Consider the following 22,137-nt stretch of genomic DNA (forward strand, 5'->3'; position numbering starts at 1 on the left):
ATTAAAAGATTTTTCTTCAAATTTATTGAAAATGCAATCTATGAACGGCTTCAAGCAATTTTCACGTTTGGTTTCGTATATTTGTTACGTTCGGTTGCACATAATTACTGCGTTTGGCTTCATGTAGTTGTTATGTCAGGCTTCATGTAATATTTACGTGAATTTCTGTTGCTAATTATCCTTAAAACACGTAACTTTTACCTGATGAATCAGATATTGAAAATGATTTTAATTTACCGGAGCATCCGATAGAACTTACGTGAAAAGTGCGGTGTATGAGATTCAGATATGTTTTCACGTAGAAGAAACGTGATTTATTTTTTGAGTGCAGTTGCACCGCAAGCTGATTTCAGTGGAGCCACTAGACAATGAGACAGTCGAACATAAGCGAACTATAGGAGCGATAATCAGTCTCTATTGCAAATGAATGTAGAGGATCTTCTCTTGCAATGCTTGTTCATTTTTCTAGCATAGCTTTGTGCTTTTCAAAAGCTTCAAAGTAAAAGCCAGAGATGCCAGATTTGCAGACATGTCTGCAAATTCGCAGACTTGATTTTAGCTGCAGATTTTAATGTAGAATACATTTAAGCTTTCAATATAGGGGTCCCGTTTAAAAATATCGGCTGCGGCGCCGCGCCGCGTCAGATTTTGAACGTTAATAGTTTTTATCATACCTAACAGAATGATTTGATTTTTAGGCCAATTTGTTGAAAATATGTTCCTCTATGCTGTATTAAAATTTGAAGTATGTATGACTCGGAAAAGTGAAAATTTTTCAGCCCATCCCTCAGAGAGCCGTCAATATGGTAGACCAACCGAACAATAAAATAATGAAAAGTTTATATATAGGTCCACTACATGTTTGTTCCTATGATTATTCGCATTGGGTTGCTTGACGAGAGCAGTTGGTGGGGGAAAGACGGCATATTCCTTTGGTTAGGCCATTAGAAGCCGGACGGAAAAGAAAGGCTCATGTACGGCACGAGAACGAGCGAGAAAGCGATAGTAGTGCATATTAGCGCGATTATATAAATATCTGTCGGTCGGTCTTTCTCAACATTCGTATTCGTTCAAGCACTAGCAAGCAGCCAGTCCACCGAAGGAAATCAGTTGGCGATGATGACGGTCGAAAAAAGTGCCCCAGCTACTGGCGACTCATCGCAACCCGATCAGGAACTGTCGCCCTGCAAGAATTTCGCCCCAACGAAAGGGCAACAGAGCAACTAATCTGTAGGCTATCGTTCCAGCGTCTGGGTCGTGATATTATGCAGGACTGCAAAGTCGAGCTACGCTTACAAAGCTCAGTCGTAATGATGCCCCGAGAAGCCAACGATGCCTACTTGGTCGGTTTGTTCGAGGATGCAAAATAGTGAGCCAAGCGCATAACTTTCAGGCCAAATACATTAAATTGGCTCACCGTGTCCGCGGGGAGTGCGTCTGAATTATGCTCCCGCAATAAAACAAAAAACGGTTCTTTACAGGACCAATTAATTGTGTTCTAATAAGAGTTAAACTGAAATTTACATTTTATGGTGCATAACAAATAATTTTCAGAAAGCTATATAAGAAATACGATGTTTGGAAGGAAAGAAAGAGAATTTAAATTATTCTCTCTCGCTCGTTTTCGTGCACTGCTTTTCCATAAAACGAATGTGCGTATTCCCCCCCCCCCCCCCCATCCCATGACCAGTATCAGCGCTAACAAATAAGACAAAAGAATTTAAATTTGTGAAAATCTTTTCCTTCCTTCTTTTCAAATCTTCAACATTCTTTGAAAATATTGTTGGAATGTTGTTATTGAAAAACTGAACATGCAAGTTTGCTAGCACTGGCCACTAGATTGAAGGCGATGGAAAGACAGAATATTCGTTTTGGTTATGCTAGTATTGGTAGCCGAACGGAAAGAAATGGCACGAAAACGAGCGAGAGAGCGATAGTAGTGCATATTAGCGCGATTATATAAATATCTGTCGGTCGATTTTTCTCGTCATTTGTATTCGTTCAAGTACTAGCAAGCAGCAAGTCCACCGGCGGAAAGCAGTTGGCAATGACGAAGGTCCGAAAAAGTGCCCCAGCTACTGGTGGCCCATCGCAACCAACTACCGATCAGGAACTGTCGCCCTGCAAGAATTTCGCCCCAACTAAAGGGCAACAGAGCAACTAATCTGTAGGCTATCGTTCCAGCGTCTGGTTCGAGAGATTGTACAGGACTGCAAAGTCGAGCTACGCTTACAAAGCTCAGTCGTAATGATGCCCCGAGAAGCCAACGATGCCTACTTGGTCGGTTTGTTCGAGGATGCAAAATAGTGAGCCAAGCGCATAACTTTCAGGCTAAATACATTAAACTGGCTCACCGTGTCCGCGGGGAGTGCGTCTGAAGAGACGCCTAGATCCTTATTTGTACTGCCGATCGAGTTCCTGGAAAAGTATGTGAGCAAGAAGGATTATCCCATTAACATGGAATATGATGTGGGCAATCTTATTGTTTCGGTGCTGTGATGTGCACTATTCCCCACAAGTCAGTTTCTGAAGTTAGTGGAAAGTGTACAAACCAGTGTTTTTGCTGTTAAATTGGATTTGAAGAATAAAATATTTCCGCACAATGCCATTGATTCAGTTATTTGATATGCAAATGTAATTACCCTTAGCTATTATGAATTTCATATTCTAATCTACTCTCATTTGACTTCAGCAGAAATACATGATTAACTCACTGTGCAATTAACCATCGTCGTTGCGGTGCACTTAGATGTCCGCTGCTTTTTCCTGACATTGCTCCCCAAACTATCTTCTCAAAAATTTACACCCCCGTTTTCGTCATACTCACTTAGAGTCTCGATTTCAAGACGAACGATTATGAAAAGTAATTGTCGAACCTAAGTTTTAATCTAGTTTCAATCTAAAACCGTTTATGTGGCACAATAACAATAACAGCCACGGGCGCTCAATAGTGTGTGTTTGGGCTTTCTTGTCAATTATGTCATATGGATGCGCGCCTCTTGCGGCGAGCACGGAAAGTAATGAGCAATTAACGTTTGAAAAAGCCGTTAAATTTTTGCAACACATTCGTGACCTCGAGTGTCATGTCTGGTAGGTCTGTGATACAATCATGTTTTGGTCAAAGAGAATAGTGAAAGAGACGCGGAGTGAAAATCAGTCAAAACGGCAACACTCCCTTTACGATGATTTCAACACTAGAATTTGGCAACCGTTTCCAAAGGCAGCACTTTAAATGACTCCTATTATATTTTGAAAACAAACCTTTTGTCGATCGTTGGATTTGTTTATCAAACGATGTCCATTTCGAAACAAAGAGATTAAATAATTCTAAAACTTGTTTTTACTCATACATAGACTCTAGAATGCACCTTACAATCACGATTGCACTAAATTCTGACGAAAATTCAAATTTTTTTTTGATAGATTTACAATACTTATCTCCTCCAACTCAGGCATGAGTAATGTTTATTTACATTGCACGATTGGTCTGCTCAATAAGGTATTTTTGGCTTCACACTATTCGTCTCTTTTCCTATTCTCTTTGGTTTTGGTAGTTTTATTTGGATCTTTATAAAGACCGCCTAGCGGCGGTGTTGGAAACTAGAGGGTTAAACAGTTATTTGTACAAACAGTAAGGTTCACGTCGACGTCCAGGCAAGATAATAGTGTTGTTAAAATTGTTCACGCGTGTCATGTGGGCTCGGAGGGGAACAAGGAGTCCAATAAGCTTTTGTGTCTATGCGGTATATGAACAGTCCCTAATACGTATTATGAATAACAGCTACTTAGGATGGTTCGACGATATCCAATGAGAATATTTTCGACATACCTGTGATTTATGTGAATCTATCACAGATTAACTGGAAAACCTGGACAATTCAATTATTTTTCACCATAGATCGCATAGTTTGAGCCTTCTTCCTGTGATGTTCTTCAAACTGCCGAAAGCACAACTGTTGATGATGATGATATTAACTGATGCGATTTGTTGGTTTAGCTCAGCTGGTGTCGGTGTGTCTCGATGATAGTCCAGATCCTACGCGACCGGTTCGGCAGCTGGAAATCCTCTCCCTAGCTCATACCCTTCGACTTTACATGCATGATTCAAGTCGCTCAAAGCTTCAGATGCCGTACGGAGAGCAGTCAATTGGTTTCACTATGGTTTCATAAATTATTCTTGAACGTATGTGGTCGGTAATCCATCAACAACGATGAACGCTGAAGGCGTTCAGAGCAAAGTGCTGATAATATATTCAGAAATATTCATCTGTCATTTCTAAAGTGTTCGGGTCAGTGTATTGGCAGAAAGCGATAATCTACGTTTGCATGAGTTACAGCAACCACCGGAGCAAGGAAATGCATTTAAATGGTTTTAGATTTATTTAGCTGACATATGTATCATTGATGATATGAACCACGTCAATCTTCCAAATACGAGAAATCTTCTTAAAGCAAAACACATACATGTTTAACAAAATGACACAACGAGCGCTGATGTATAGCAAATATCGAGAAACAGTAATTAATCTCAGACATGTATTCGAAGACTCTACCTCCTTGGTAATGAATATTGGTGGCTAACGAAAATACAATTTCTGAATGTCTTTAGATTTACGCTAGAAGCTATAGCTATAACTTGCACTTTGTTTAGCTACATGAAAGAATCTCAGAAGTGTTATTAAATTATCATTTTAATTTTGCCTTTTCCCCTTCGCTCTGGCTTACATTGTGGCAACAACCGACTTGCTGAAGGTATCCTCTTTGCCTTAAATTAATGAATGACTACTGCATAATATCGATAATGGCCTGAAATCAAAAATACTTTGAACTCGAAATGGAATAAATCATGCGTCGCAGGAGAAATTCAAAACTACCTTTCTCGAATGGAACAACTGGAAAGTTAATTAATTGCAGATATTCGAATAATGTTCGTTCGTTACCGGACTGTATATTTCGAGGCCCCTGTTAAGAAAAACTCTGTAGGAACCGAGGACTTTTTACACCTTGGACTTCAGAACGAAAGAACACCCAAACGATTTGAGAGTATAATTTTAGCTAATAAATTTTCATCGGTTCGATATTCGGGAAATAATAAAACAAAAGGAATTAATTTGAAAGTCTGAAATAAAAGACCTCGCATTAAGGAGTAATCGCGCGAAAATTGCCACGACAGGTTATCATTACCTCTGGCTGGGTGAAGCAATAATTGTACCTGAAATGAAGCCAAAAAGTAAAAAAAGAACAAATTTGAAAAATTGAAACAATCGAACATGGAACTGTGGTGAGTAATAAAACTTTATTGTTATCATTACAAGTGCCTGCTGCTTCTAAAATGAAATATTATTGATGACCGATTTTACGCTAAAGAGGAAACAGAGAGTCCAAAATTTTTGGTAAATTTGAATAGAACGGGGACATTGGTATCAATAAATTGGCGAATTAATGCGTCATCTATGAGTTAACGTCATAATTAATTCTTCAAATGGGCTATGAAGACATTTGTCTAGTCTAGTCTAGTCTACACATACACAGCCAATACATGTAGGGATCCTGGAAAATTGCAGACGTTCGTCCACAATTTTCCTTGTCATTATTAATGTTTTTGGCACATATTGAATATGACACAAGCATTAAAGCGGCCAGGCCAACTGTGCAGCGTAAAAAATAAAGGTGATTCAAAATTATACGGCAATCAAATTATTCATTCAATGAATAATTTAATCAACGGATTATTTTGGACCTTGAATAAGGAAGAAACGTGGACAACCGTACACAACCGTTTCAATTTGATGGGGGTTTGATAAGTCGTTGGGAGTGACTTTGCTAAGAGGGTTATGTCACTCCCTTGGTTCCTGAGATGGGACAGGTATTTAGCCCTGTCCTGGCTAATGAGCCAGGTTATAGCGCCTTCACTCGCTCTCTGAAATAATGATAGAGTAAATTGACGAAATGATAGAGAAAATTGACTAAACATAAAGATTAAAACGCCTAAACAACTAAAAGCACGCAAAATATTTGCACTCATTTAATTATCTAATGAAAAGTGATTCTAATTTCAATTCTGCGAGTTTTGATTTAATCACTATTTTGTTGGCATACTACTGGTACAGAGAGAAACACTACAGAAGCACGTAATCAAGTTTACGTCAAATTTTGAGAAGGATTAGATATCAATATATATATACATATATATATATATATATATATATATATATATATATATATATATATATATATATATATATATATATATATATATATATATATATATATATATATATATATATATATATATATATATATATATATATATATATATATATATATATATATATATATATATATATATATATATATATATATATATATATATATATATATATATATATATATATATATATATATATACACATATATATATATATATATATATATATATATATATATATATATATATATATATATATATATATATATATATATATATATATATATATATATATATATATATATATATATATATATATATATATATATATATATATATATATATATATATATATATATATATATATATAGTAAGATTTGCATAATCAAATAATCAGAACGAGCTTACCGATAATAAATCTGGAGACCAAAAAAATCCTACTTCAAAGAGACATCCTCCTTGATTCGATTCCTTTCATTTTGTCGGCAACTTCTGAGATGGTTTGGAAGGGACCATATGCGGCAACGAAACACCAGAGCCGGCATATCTGTTGGAACCGACAAAAGCCATCATAGTATTTAATAGTGCCTTCACCATTGCTCCTGCTGTCGTGTCGGCGTCGATTGTGACTGGATGCTCCGTGCCAATGAAGACGATATGGTAGCTGCAAACTGCCACTACTGCTGCCGTGTGGGAGCTCTCCGGCGAAACGCCACTATCAGTGTTGCACACTGCAATCGAAATGGGGTCTACGGGCGGCCCTGGGCCAGTCACCTCCTCCTCCTCTGTTGCAAACAAGGTGGCAGCAGAACCTGCCGCTATCACTGATAAGTCATCGAAGGATCTCTAAGATTCACACACAGGCGACTTGACCACCGTGCTCAGGTGGTTAATCACTGGCTAGTACAGCTCCATGCACCACTTTTAAAACCATCCTGCATTTATTCGACGGAAATTTTTGCTCGTGAAAAAACGCGACAGTTGAAAACTAACGTCCATCTCTCACCAGAGCCTACTCGGATCCTTCCAAATGGGCTATGAAGACATTTGTAATAAAAAACTTGATTCGGTCTTCATTTTGCTACGGGAAAAATGTTATTTAGTCCCAATAGTTATCAATATTATCTTCAATTATTTTCTATTATATTTTATCTATCCTATATTTTATTCTCTTCTGTTCTATACTATTTGTTTTTGTTTCGATTGTAGAGGTTTAAAACCTTTTGGCTCTTCGGATCTTTTTTCGGGTTAGAAATGTTTCTAACTCTATATGCGGGGTTTTTGGACCGAGCTCTGGTGCAAGGTGCTGCGCGCAAGGCAATCAACTTACCGACTACGCTATGTTCGTCCCTTCTTATTATACACCTACATTCTATTGTATTCGTTTTCAAATTTTGATTATAGGGGTGTTTATCCTAGGGTCACTCGCTTCTTTTGACATTGAAAATGTCTTGTTCCACTATCTGGGGATAGGTGTAATTCTAAATTCGTATATATCTCATATGTAACGAAACTATGCACGTTTATAATTCCTAGAAGCATTTTAATCATTTATACATCATCCCAGAGCCGTAGCGTGGTCTTCTGGCGCCCTTGGCGGAGTCTCAGTTTTGCGCCCCTTTGGTGTTTACATTGACTTTTTTCAGTTCGACCTTCAAATAATAGGGTAAAAGGGTATAATACGCCCCACCGGGGCTAAACGCTCCTCTTCGATTCCCAGGATTCCTGAATTATCTAAAAAGTAAAAATGACTAATAACAGTATCGTTTCATGAAATCAACGTACTAAGTTAGTTTGGTATTTTTAATATGTTGCAAAACAACAATATACACAAAAGTTTCAAAAGAGCTACTTTTTGTAAGCTTCGACTTTTTCCAATAGCATTACAACCAATTAGAAACAGTCGGATTCGATAGAACTATTTCAAGTAGCTTACTAGAATATTATAGTTACTATCTTAGTTTTTAGCTTGGCTTATAACTATGTGTGTGTAGAATTATTCATGTATTCACAATAGCTCATCACCGGCCAAAATGCCCCACCCATTGTTGTGGGGCATACTCACCGATTGCTGTGGGGCATACCGTCCTCTTGTTGTGAGGCATATTACACTTTCACCGGGGACATTTTGCCCTGGGTGAAAGAAAAAACTAGAATTTAGGCATCTTTGAAAAATGTTTGATAGTACTTGTATCAGGATGTTTTTAATAAAAAATGAAACGGATACTAATTTCTCACTAATATAACAATAAATTAGAGTAGTTAGTGAGAAGATCATAGCGTCGAATGGTGAAATATAGCTATTTTTGCTTAAGGGGGGCGTATTAGACCTCTTTACCCTAATTTGTGTATGTACATGGAAATGGGCCACCTACTCCCTACTTAATTCATGTTTGACCGTTGTTCATGTCATGTACATTCCACAAATCTTTTACTGTGCATTTAGGAAATCAGTTGACGCTAGGTGTTTGAAGGCGATGGAGGGAGTATCTATTCAGACGATTGTATATTAGAGTGCCAATGGCATGTATGAAAACAGGTGATCGTCGAATTTAATAACCGGACGCACCTCAACAAAAAAGTTTAGCTCAATCGGACGTGATTAAGGAATTGCGCAAAGCGGCCAAAGTGCACAAATTGTCACCCGTGAAAAAACACAAAAGAACCCTTAGAATATTCAATAATTGAATTTAATTTGTTTGTGCTAAATGGCTTAGGATGTAATGAAACGTCGATATCTACTGCCACCCTGAATTTTGTTTTAAGATAGCTGAAACTTGGAAAATTCTGAATTTGAGTTGGAGTTTGAAAAGGCTGCTTTTAATTTATTTTCTATGGCAATTGGCTTAGAATGGCATGAAAAAAAGGGTCTTGTATCTTCCCATAAAAAATTGTTTTTGACAAAACTTTCCTGTCTGGTATTTTTAATCTTTAAACTGAGATTTTTAAAAATAAATCAAAAAATTTGTTTCTTTTCGAATTGACACTAGATTTAGGCATTTCATTGATTTCTAAAACATTGTCGGAATACAAAAAAACTGCATTTCCAAGTTCAAGTCCCATCTCAATTAAAAAATATTCCTTATACCACAAAGACATTTTTTCAACATCAGATCTCGACACTCCATGACATTGTTTTTGGTTGCGCTCAAATTTTGCACGGTGACTTTTTTAGAGGTACCAATACTTTTGAGGTGTGTCAGATTTGAAATTTTAGATCATGAAAATTAGCACTCTACCGTATATTAAGTGTACTTCTCAATTGACCACATGATCCTAAAATTGATGTCGAACAAGATTCGTCGTCAAAGCTTCGAGCTTCCATTTAAAATCAAACATATTGAAGTGGGTTCGACCGTATCCGACCATCTTGTGGATCAAAGATGGTCCGCGAAGTACCGTCACACTTTAGTTTTCCAATATTTACTAACAGACGCGCTTTTATTTGTTTTATTATACCTTTGACATTTGTAGAGCCATGTCTTTTAAACATGTTGCATATGCCTTTTGTCATTTTCCTTAACACTGATTACCAAAACAAACAAAACACTTTAAGGGTCGATAAAAGTGATTGGAAGCTCGTAAAATAAGACTGCTCAACAAAACAGAAAATCCTAAGTGTACCGAGACCACATACTGTTTTTCGGAAAGAAGAAGCAAAAAGATGAAAAATGGCGTTTTCCGTTTGTTTCTAATACGTCCAGATAGGTTTTTATGAGCATTTGAAGGTTTTTGTGTGATGAAAAAAGGGCGTTTTTCGTTTGTTTCTAGTATGCGAGGATGGGTTTGTATGAGTATTTGAAGATTTTTGTGTCTTTAAAAAAGTTGTTTTTAATATCATTATCAACAACTTTACCGAAGATACGAAGCCTCTAAATAATGTTTTGAGTTTATTCTCCGTAATTATGTCCAAGAGAATTAATTACCAAAATTGTTCTTTTCAAGAGATGGTCTGTATTATGTTGTATAGTTTCTTTGAAGACATTGAACCTCCAAAGTTGGTGGTTGCGAAATAATGTGATCTTAGCCGTGAAAAAACTGTTTTCGAACCTTTATTTCAGAATTCTTGACATAAAAAGTGCATAATATGATTGATGTACTAATTACGCCCTCAATTTGGCACTCAAATATACGTCATAAGTCATAAGCTCCTTATTTCATTTTTTTTTATTTTGCGAGATTTACAATCCCACCTGGCTATTTTATAATTGATAAATCAAAAAATCTTTAAATGCTCTTAAAAACCTATTCTGACATACTAAACATAAACTGATATTGTAATTTTTCACAATTTTCCTTTTTCTATAGGAAAAACAATATGCAGTCTCAACCCACTCAAGTTTTTCTGACAAGTGACGTTGAAAATGTTAAATTAAAATAAATCCCTTATTTTAGAAAATGCGATAAATGTGTGATGCTTTATTGTTGAAAAAGCGTCTGATATCAGTATAAATTAATAATATTTCAATGAAAGTAAATAAAACTGGTTAATTTTTATTTTGTAACGAATTCAAGAAGTATGCAAAGTAGCCCCCAGATAATCCACAAACATATTTTTGAACGCTATATGAACAACTTTTTATGTGTAAACCAATTCTGCTCATATTTGCCATAAATAATACACACACGATGATGATAAATCTGTGCTCATATGATACAAATCCATCAATTATTAAAGGAGTTATAATTCGTCAAAATTGAAAAATTGATAAAAAAGTGCGCAAAGAAGCCCCACACGACGGTATTATAATATTCCGCAAGACGCAGAAATATTCAGCTGTGCCAGATATCTCGAAAGTTCGCCTAGATAAGCTCAGGATTGAGATATTTTGTCTAAAGCAAACAAATGACGTTACTGGAGACAAACCTTTCATGAAGAATTAACGCGTTTGCATGCCCGCGCACAAAGTTGAGATCGATGATGTAGTTATTGATTCGAACTTGGCATGCATGGATCTACTGAGCGACGGGATTATCTGGTTCCATGGCCCATTGCTCCAGTGAGCGATGATTTTGAGTGACAATCGCATCGGACCTTCAAACTAGTGTCGGGTGACCTTTTGGCGAGATTGCTTTGCGTCTTCTTCGACAAGGATCGATTTGATTGTATTGCACTAATTACAAGCAAATGAGTCTTCGTAACAATATTTTTTTCTCTTTTGAAAGACCGCGAAATATACCAGCAAAAAAAAGATCTGCCACATATCTGAAGCAAGATTATGACCGCATTTCCGTTCCCCTTGTTCCTATGTAAATGAGATAACGAGCGGAAAAGTTTGCAATTTTTTCGCTATTTTTGTAGAAAAGTCTTGTTTGTTGTTTATTCTGGACTAACAGGACCGTAGCGTAGTCTTCTGATGCCTTTGGTAGAGTCTCAGATATGCGCATTTTTGCTGTCTGCTTTGGCTTTCTTTTTCAGTTCGACTTTCAAACAATAATTTTGTGTGTACCTGGGAATGATACTCCTATCCTGACTGATTTCATGACTTAACCTCACTTATTTTAAAAAGCAGATCAAGATTTTAGCGCTCCCCTGAGGTGGCCAATCGCACGCTACGGCTCTGCATCACCTGATCCGGAAAGACCTTTATTTAAATATTTGTAATAATTTGATATTTGTATAATAAGTAGCCCATTCAAAATCTCATCCCCTAGGCTGGGAGGTGTGATGGTATTGCAAACATCATCAATCATATTGCGTGCATCAGTGCTGCTGAACCTTTCACAGCCAATTACTTTAAGATAGTTATTAGATTATACCTGGATAGTGGCGCATCGAGGAAACCGCCTGCCCGTTAGGGTGGCACGAGGATGAATGAAAAAAAATTAATACTACAGAACCAAGTTAGAATAATTCGTAATTGTTCAACGAACTCCTATGCTAAATTTGAATCAAATCTGTTGGAGCATGTTTTTTTGTAAGTTTGTAGTACTAGTCACAGTGCAAAAATATTCATCAAATATTTATATTTCTGCAATTCACACCAAAGCAAGAGAATCTTTTTTTTTGTATCCCGAAAAAAAATCGGGAGGAATTCGAAATTTGGATTTTAAAATGAACATTGTATCTACAATAAAATCTCATTTAATGAAAATCAGTATTGGTGGTCAGATTTAGTTTGAAAAGATTTTGAGTTTGAAACCAATATAAAATTCAAATTAATTTAAAATTTCTCAACCAGTTGAAAATTTTCGGGAGGGTTCCGGACCCCAGGACCCGCCACTGACCAGTTCGAATGTGCTCAATCCAGCTATTACGGTAAAATTGCACAAGTCATGTCCATATTGTCGCTGTTGTGCTATCTTATGACAAGCGCCATTCAGCACATTTCGAGAAAAACGATTTTTAAAGCTAGAGATTGAATATCTTGAAACTTATAAATGGTATAAACAATACATAAAAGACAATTGATTCGTCTATCTATTCTGTATTAATCTCTTAAATATTCCGAAGATCGGTCGAATATGTTGCGAGTTTTTACTATAAATGTACACAAAAGTCGCTCTCACACGTGTCATAGGTGTGTATTGATGACAGACAAAATTTGTAGGATTAGTGCTCCTATAGTTGAGGTGTACCAATAGTTGCAGTAGTGGGCTATACGCCTAACTAAGGTACCAACCATCAACAAATATTTTTTTATCGATTCATCGCACTAAAATTATGCGACAGTAAAACTGTTATCCTTGAAATTTGCTGAAATAACTATTGAAAAAATGATTTTCTTTGAAATTTGAGCTCCCTTGCACCTATAGGTGATATAATGTACCTATAGTTGCAAGTCCCATAAGAAATCAATGGGATTTACAACAATAGGAACCGAAATTAGTGATTGCACCACTATTGGTACACGTGTTCCTATAGTGGTACAGGCGGTTTTGAATACATAAGCTGGTTATTAAACCATCTTTATATTTTTCTTATGAAGTAGGGATTGAAAGCTTTCGTTTAATGTATTAACATTACCCATAGGTCTTTTATCGAATTTTTAGCAAAAGTTTTCCTTAAGAATGCGACTATTGGTACATCCACTCTATGGCGTGTGATAATCGTGCATGGAAAATTTTCCATAGACAAAAATATCAATTATTAACTTGTATTCATATCTTTGGCTTCATTTGGTCTCTAAACAATTGGTGAGATGCATTTTGAAGGAAATGAGTAGGAAATCTAGAAAATATAGTTTTTTTGGTTACAGTGTTGCCAAATATGCTATATTTCCAGTTTAAAGTTTAAACTGTCTTTTTCTCACCATTCGTGTATATTTGTTTTGAAAATGATTATGCTATTGTGTTTCTCAGAAAGTTTTACACATAAAAACATTTGATGCTTCAATATAACTTGAGTCAATCCCTAGACACAGTCATTTGAAACAAAAATTAAAAATTTCTCAGCACGTTTCTCGCTATATCTCAGTAACCAAGCAGAATCCCAACATTCTGAAAATGACACATTGTAAAGATTTTTTAGACAAGTGATGTGGCATACCTAATTCAGTTTACCCCAAAATGGCGTTTGTCATAAGACAGCACAACAGCGACGATATGACATCACATGCGGGGAATGGGTTAATTTACAATTTTCTTGAAAAAACATTTAACACGTTGCATAGGTAATTTAAATTCCAATTGATAACTTATTCTCTGGTGTACCGCCAACTATCCAAAACATACCGTCAACTTATCCTGGCGCCGGAGTAAGTTGGCGGGCTTGCCGCGTCACATATTTTTGTATAGAAAATTGAAAACATGGCAACGAACACTGATAAAATTCAGAGACGTCGCCAAAAGTCTGCCCTTTACGCAACGTGTTCTATTTTGAACGATCTACCTAAATCAAAGCGGTCAAAATGAAAACACTGCCAGCTACCCCGCGCTCTCCTAATCGTGACGAAACAAAGGACATCAAATGCACCAAATAAAGGTAAATTGATTAGAGAAATCCGAAAATGATACAGTTTTGAATAAGAAATCGGTTGGACAAAGCTTCTTATTACAGTAATTTAATGTTGCATTTAATCTGTTATTATTAACATCGATCTGTTTTCTTTTTATGTCTTCTACTAATTTATATGCAACCTCTAAAGAGGCGAACATGATATGGTTAAAAATGAGCCTAAAATGACATCTTCCAGCTAAAGAAAAGTGAAAGGACGTCGTGGTGTAAGAGTTTGGTCTGACAACCCTATGTTGGTCCTTTTGCATTATCAGACGGTATATCAGCAGCACTTATAAGATCTTTATTCTTCTGCGATGACTCGAAGATTTTGAGGTCCGCACGATCGATTGACCTCCGTTCAATTGTTTTGCAACCAAACGGCCGCCTGATATGACAAGAATTTCCATGGCGAAGTATGAGGTTGCACAAGTCATCGCGGTTTACCACTATAATTAAAAATGAGTTACCGAAAATATTGGACCAAAGCACCAATTTCCTTTTCTGAAGTCAGGTGAACTATAACAATAATTGAGTAATAAAACTATGCTGGTGGAATATGTTCGCCTGTATTGGCGGTGGTAATTTTCCGCACTATGACCCAGCGTTTCTGTCAACTTTGTAAATCGAGAGCCTTGGGGTTGATGCTGTTGGAGTTGCATTGTTAAGCTGTTTCTCGTGCATGAAGTAAACCTCTTTTTTCGCTTTTTTATCTTCTTCCTGAACACTTGTCGGACTGCTTATTGACAATTGTCTGCGAGGACTATACTGAAACCTCCATTTACGAAGCAAACTGAGAGTTCGTAAATTGAATTGGTTCGTGAAAAAATGTTCGTTATTTTTGAAAAGCTCGAAAAAAAAGTTTGCTTCAAATTATTAAAAAAATCGTTTCGTTAAAGCAGTTCACAGAATTGAATGATTATATAATATAAAAATTTTCTTTATTAAATAGTTAGGTTGGTATGGTTATAGTATTTCTCATGTTACAGGTATTCCAAAACTTTCCTGGAGTGTATGTCGCAAGATCAACAAGCGTAACCAGTTATATCTTTCGGACGTTTGTGGATGCGGTACATACTCATAGAGGGTTATAATATAAAGTTGAGTAAGATATTGAGTCCTATTGATGTTTATGGTTATCCAAGAACTTTCTGAAATACAGAACACAAGATCTACAGCGCCTTAAGTAACAAGTTAATGATTTTTTCTGTAAATCCATGAGGTTCATGAAATTAAGTTCAATACAGTAGAAAGTTCAACGGATGACGCAGGTCAACCGATAACGTCTTTGAGTACAGGTCTGCAAGCGTTGCCGCCGCAAAAATGGCAATAACAGCGAATTGTCCAAAAAGAAGTGAAGTTAATCCATATTTTCCTACAACGTACTGGACGAGAAGATGATGAATACCAATGTTTGGCGCTATTTCGAAGGCCAAGATAGCGAGTTCCGGTTGGGCAATATACTCAACAATCTTAGCAATATGGCTATTTTTTAGAACGGACTTGACGAGTAGATACTGGTAATGGATATTTCGTACCATTTTGAAATCCAAGATTGCGACTTTCGGTTGAACAATGCTTTTGAAAACCCTTTCATATAGGGTGATGAGCCTATTTTCACCATACTAAGCAAGGTGCCTCACTAATTCGGTAATCTTTTGCCTTACAATCAATGGAATGCGTAAAAATTGACATCAACCGCTTTGCTTCGTTGTTAAGAACCAATATAATAACACAAATGCGTTGAAAACAGTAAAATTCTCGTGTTTGAGCACAATGAAAACTCGAATCGAGTGTCCCTATTGTTGCGCTACCATTTGACTCAATGCGTTGAACAAAGATGGCAGACACTGCTCTAACCAACGGCTTCAAATGGATAGGGTGATAATAGAAACATAACGCAAATAGGCTCATCACCCTATCGTAGGTATTTTTGGACGGGCTTGGCAAGTAGATGATGAAAATGGATATTCGGTTGAGAAATATTCTCGATAACCTTAATAATATGGATATTTTTGGAACATGTTTGACATGTAGATGATAGAAATGCATGTTTGAAATCCAAGATGGCGATTTCCGGTTGAGCAATATTTTCAATAACAATCTGGCAATATGGGTATTTTGGAATATTCTTGACATGTAGATGATGGAAATGGACATTTAGTGCATACGATAATCCTAACGTATTGATATTTTTGGAACGGGTTTGAAGAGTAGATGATGAAAGTGAATGTTCTGAATCATTTCGAAATCCAAGATGGTGGCTCCCGGTTTAAGTTTGAAACAGGTTTGACGTATAAAAGATAGAAAAGCATGTTTGGCACAAAAATACCACCATTGTTGAGGTTATAGAGAATTTAAACTGAAAGAAAAAATAGCTTTCGACATCGATTTCCGTCATCTTCTCTTCAACCACATACCCATATTGTTGAGGTTATAAAAAATTCGTTCAAGCCGGAGGTAGCCTTCTTGGATTTCAAAGTAGTTTCAGACATTCGTTCGGCGACTCTCGGTCCAATATCCCCAGTCCATGCAACGTAACAATATAATAAAAGTTATCTGAAGCGTTCTCCGCCTCGTCGAGCTTTCGGCATGTTTTCTTCTTTTGTGTATGCGCGTTTCCCGGTATTCGCCTAGTAGAATAGTGAAGCAGCAATGTGACTTTTCATGTGGATGTCGTTATACAAGTTAAGTACGGCTATATTATTAGATTCTACATCCGTGTCTTTAATACCATTTTTGTACTGGGAGATAGGCGAAAATTACTTCCTCAGCAGTGGCGTAGCCAGGGGGCGGTGGTTTAGGGGCTAACACCCCTCCCCACCAAACTAAATTTGGAATCAAAAAAAATTGATGCTCACTAATTTAATTAAATATTGTACAAAATATTTTTGGAAGAATATTGTTCAATCACTACATCGAGAAGTTTTTGATTTAAGCATTATTAGGGTTTTTGTAAAATTCGTTCGTTTGCCACTCACCCGCGATCCGCTAGTCAACTTCAGCGAATCCGAAGCCTTCGCTGAATGTCGGTTTCTGAGCCTTGAGAAACAACTAGAGCGTGACCCACCAAGAACTGCAAATCAATAGACGAGTTCGCACAAAAGGCGCACCTGAAAAAGCTCGTCGATCCAGTAGACAACGTGAACTCACTGCTACCTTCTACACCATTCTGTTTTCAAGGAATCCAACACTACAACGAAAGCGGTCCTGCTGTTGATTATTGTGAGGTTCCGCATGCATTTCGAGGACCGTCCCTTTATTCGCATTCCCTGGTGTTCCAATCGCGACGAATCGCTCGAATTGGTTGATCTTGCAATCATCGTAGATGATGTATTGTTTTCCGAACGGTTGTTTAGCCGATATTCCAGTTATACGAAGCTCAGCCATTCCATCGCGTACTGGCCGCGATATTCTCGCTCTGAACGACCGGTTTCCCAAGAGATCAAGCCAGAGCCATCTGAATATAATTCCGCAACCGATCTACGCGAGGCTGATCTAGCCGTGATGTTTTCCAAAATGCTCAGCAATGTAGCCCGACATGACCCCCTTCCAGCTTCATTTATGTGGCTGAACCCGGAGCTGTATAAAGACGGCGTTATCCGAGTCAGTGGGAGACTCCAGCCGGTCATAGTTTCCAACGAGATGAAGCATACGAGTATGCACCTCGCGAGGCACTCGATAACTATGTGCCAGAAGTTATGGGTAATCGGAGTATATGACCTCCTTCGTCGCTCGTACCATGAGTGTCGCAAGTCTCGCTTGATCTAGCAAACCATGGTAAACTTACCGTCCTTGCGAGTCTTACCAATTAAACCGTTTTTCGTATAGGGTGTAGGCTACTGTAAACAGACTACATGAATTCGCCGAAACGCAACTGTGCACAATCGAAAGAGTACAACGAAACCTTCGTGTGCTTCTCCGTCCGCGCTGGCCGGAATATTAATGCGTTATGTTAACTCAGAAATCTAAATATCTAAACTTAAATTACACTTAACCTAATTACAAACAAGCGTGATTTATTAATCTAGCCATCCAGTGAGCCTAAAGCCAATTAAAAATTACCATCCTAAGCCCCGAACAGAAGGTGTGCCCCAAGGGGTGAGTCGCTTACAACAATGTGCCATACACACTGTATCACCTACGATAACACGATATGAGATTACGATTCACAGTAATGCACGATCATTTCACTCGTTACCACAATGTGTGGCACAATGAGGCACACTTTTGACAACTCAAAAATTGTCAACAAAGTGTAGTTAAATAATCATAGCAACCATTGCTTTTGTTTTACTGAACACCATGGCACATCGTGGCACACCGTGGCACATAGCGGCACAAGCTACCATGCTGTTTGATTGTGGGCACAATTCGATTTGTGCTAAGCGACTCACCCCTTGGTGTGCCCCCTTTTAATCAGCTCAAAATCCCGCAATGCAGCATAAAACTGCGATAGCAAGACCGTACCAATCGATCATACACCACACCGGTACACAGAAAGAATGATCGCTGCACCGTGTGAGATGTAATAGGTAAATCAGCTAACAAAGGCAGCCGAAAACAATATCTCGATCGAGTCAGTACAGTGCTTGTCTACCCACAAATACAAGTCCGCCGTCACGAGTGATTATTTGGCTATTGTGAACATTTACCCACAATAAATTCTGAGTGCAGTGAAGATTTTTGCTAGCGAAGAAAATCGCCTGTGAGTGGGAACAATCTGCGTGGCAGAAACAGGGATGTTAAAGGTACTGGTAAACTACATTTTTTCGGTATATTTACATTTGCACGAGCCGTACAGCCCGCTACAGCGACGCATCACTACAGCTCTTGCCAGAACGGTAGCCAAATCGAGTACATTTTCCCGTACAGCAGTAGAATACATTTTTGTTTTGCTGCTGTACTCCGACTACTCGGTGAGAGTGTGGCTTAGTAAAGTTTGTTCTCTCGCTTTGTACACTTTTCTCTGCGTAGTCAAAGGGAGAGGCCCGCACACGAAAGCGATGATGCCGGTCGTGGCGTGAACGAACCGCATTTATTGCCGCCGTTTATGATTGAAAATATTGAATAGATTAAAATATTAAAAAAGTGTAAAATAAGGAAAGAGAAGCTGTACCGCTCGCGTCTGGTGGCTGTACTGGGGGCAGTATTTCTTTGTCATGTTACTGCTTTGCTTACAGACTGCCGTACAGCGCTGGGCGTCCTGCAATAGCGAACGACAGCAGCGTCAAAAGAGAAATGAGAATGTAGGCAAAAAAATTACAGCCGCAGAAAAGGTAGGCATTTTGCATCCTCGGGCAGAAACCCTGTTGCAGAATGGAAAAATTTGACGGAATTGATAGTGCGTGGAATCACAAACGGAAACGGAATCCCATGTAAGTCGCTCCAACATTTTGTGCTGACAAATATTGTCTAATAGTGTCCTGTATTCGGAAATTGTCCGAAAAACTGATCTTGTCTCAACTCGACAGTTGGGTCGAAGCTTACTGTCCGATACACAATTCGGCTTCCGCAAAAGCAAAGGGACGAACGATTGCCTTACGTTGCTCTCAACAGAAATATGATATATGCTCACAAAGAGCAGATGGCATCAGTTTTCTTTGATGTTTATGGGGATTATGATTTAGATTCCATCAACATTATTTCTGAGAAACTGCACCAGCATGGTCTTTCACCAATTTTTGAGCAACTTTTTGCACAACTTATCTGAAAAACACATCCCTTTCTCGCATAGCGATTTATCGACATCTAGATTTAGCTACATGGGCCTTCCCCAGGGCTCATGTCTAAGCCCTCTTCTCTACAATTTTTACGTGAGTGACATTGACGAATACCTTCTCTATTTAGCATGCTAAGGCAACTTTCAGGTAAGGAATTCCACGAAAATTTCTAAAATCGTGACCGATCATCTTGGATTCCGATGAAACTTTAAAAGTTACACCGGCTTGAAAGACTACACATTTTCCACAGCTAATACACTGAAAAAAATGTTGTCATTTTTCACAATACAAAAATTTATGTTAAAAATTTAAATTTGAAAACCCCATTTTCTTATTTTTTTATATTTTGTCAAGAACAACTTAAAGAGAAAAGAAACATTTTGAATGTGATTGCATGATGGAGAAAATAAGTTTTTATAACAATAACTTATAAACGTTTTGCCTTTCTCAATAGAAAGGTATTGCAATTGCTCTGAAAACCGACTCTTTAACGGAGGCCCGGAGGGCCGAGTGACATATACTATTCGATTCAGTTCGTCGAGTTCGGCAAATGTATGTGTGTGCATGTATGTGTGTATGTATGTATGTGTGTGTATGTGCATATGTGCGTGTATGTGACCAAAAATGTCACTCATTTTTCTCAGAGATGGATGAACCGATTTTGACAAACTTAGTCTCAAATGAAAGGTGCAACGTTCCCATAGGCTGCTATTGAATTTCTAATGGATCCGACTTCCGGTTCCGGAATTACAGGGTGATGAGTACGAACACGCAGAAAATGTCGATTTTAATAAATTTTGCAATGAATGTATAAAGGTGAAAATTTTTCCAAAATATGCCCACAAATGCTTCGATTTGTAGTATTAGGTCACTAACATCCATTCAAAGTCTATTTGGCCACATTGGCCACCATCATCGGTTCCGGAAACCCCGGCGGAAGTATCTAAATTCAGAATAACAGTCACATCGGTTTCTCGGAGATGGCTAAACCGATTCGACTAAACTTGGCCTCAAATGAAAGGTATGGCGTCCCCGTAAATGGCTATTTAATTTCATCCCGATCCGACTTCCGGTTCCGGAGTTACAGGTTGTGGCGTGCGATCACATAGCAAATTGTGATTCAAACCGATACTCCGATGAAAGCAAAAAGGGTAAAAATTTAGCTAAAATGTCTCTCAAACAACTTCAATTTGCTGTTCTAGGTCACCGACGGCCAACCAAACTTTCGTTGACTACATTGACCACCATAGACGGTTCCGGAAGTGCCCGGAAAAGCGGACATCTTTCAAAATTGACGAACTCACATCAGTTTCCCGGAAATGGTTGGGCCGATTTTCACAAACTTAGTCCCAAATGATAGCTATAATATCCCCACAGATGTCTATAAAATTTCGTACGGATCGCTTATATGGGTCCGGAAATATAGACTAAACCGTCCGGTCACATATGAAATTCCCATATAAGCACAAAAACTTTTTCAAAGGGGGGTCCCCATGAAATTTCAGAAATCGAATTCGTATTTTTGATGCCAAACATCTTTCGTCGAGATTTTATGTTATAACGAAATTTTTTTTTATAAAAATCGACTTTTTGGGACTTTGCCGATTTTGCACCTTTTTGCCTTTCTCATATAGAAAGGTTATGCAATCACTCTGAAAAACGTCAACCTAATCCCGGCCCGGAGGGCCGAGTGTCATATCCCATTCGACTCAGTTCGTCGAGATCGGAAAAAGTCTGTATGTGTGTGTGTATGTATGTATGTGTGTGTATGTGTGTGTATGTGTGTGTATGTGTGTGTATGTGTGTGTGTATGTGTGTGTGTATGTATGTGCGTATGCGTCAAATAATGTCACTCATTTTTCTCAGAGATGGCTGGACCGATTTGCCCAAACTTAGCCTCAAATGAAAGGTGCAACCTTCCCATCGGCTGCTATTGAATTTTGGATCGATCGGAATTCTGGTTCCGGAATTACGGGTTTCAGAGTGCGGCCACACAGAAATTTCTCATATAAACTATAGGAAAAATTAAAAATAGAATTTTTATTTTTGATGCTAAATGTGTTCAAGGTGCATAACGTCGAGATTTGATGCAAACTCGAAAAAAAAATTTGACTACGATTCACTTTTTTGGATTTTGGCACATTTTTGCCTTTCTCATATAGAAAGGTTATGCAATCACTCTGAAAAACGTCAACCTAATCCCGGCCCGGAGGGCCGAGTGTCATATCCCATTCGACTCAGTTCGTCGAGATCGGAAAAAGTCTGTATGT

The sequence above is a fragment of the Topomyia yanbarensis genome, chromosome 3 (genome assembly GCF_030247195.1).
Source record: "Topomyia yanbarensis strain Yona2022 chromosome 3, ASM3024719v1, whole genome shotgun sequence".
Classification (NCBI taxonomy): Eukaryota; Metazoa; Arthropoda; class Insecta; order Diptera; family Culicidae; genus Topomyia; species Topomyia yanbarensis.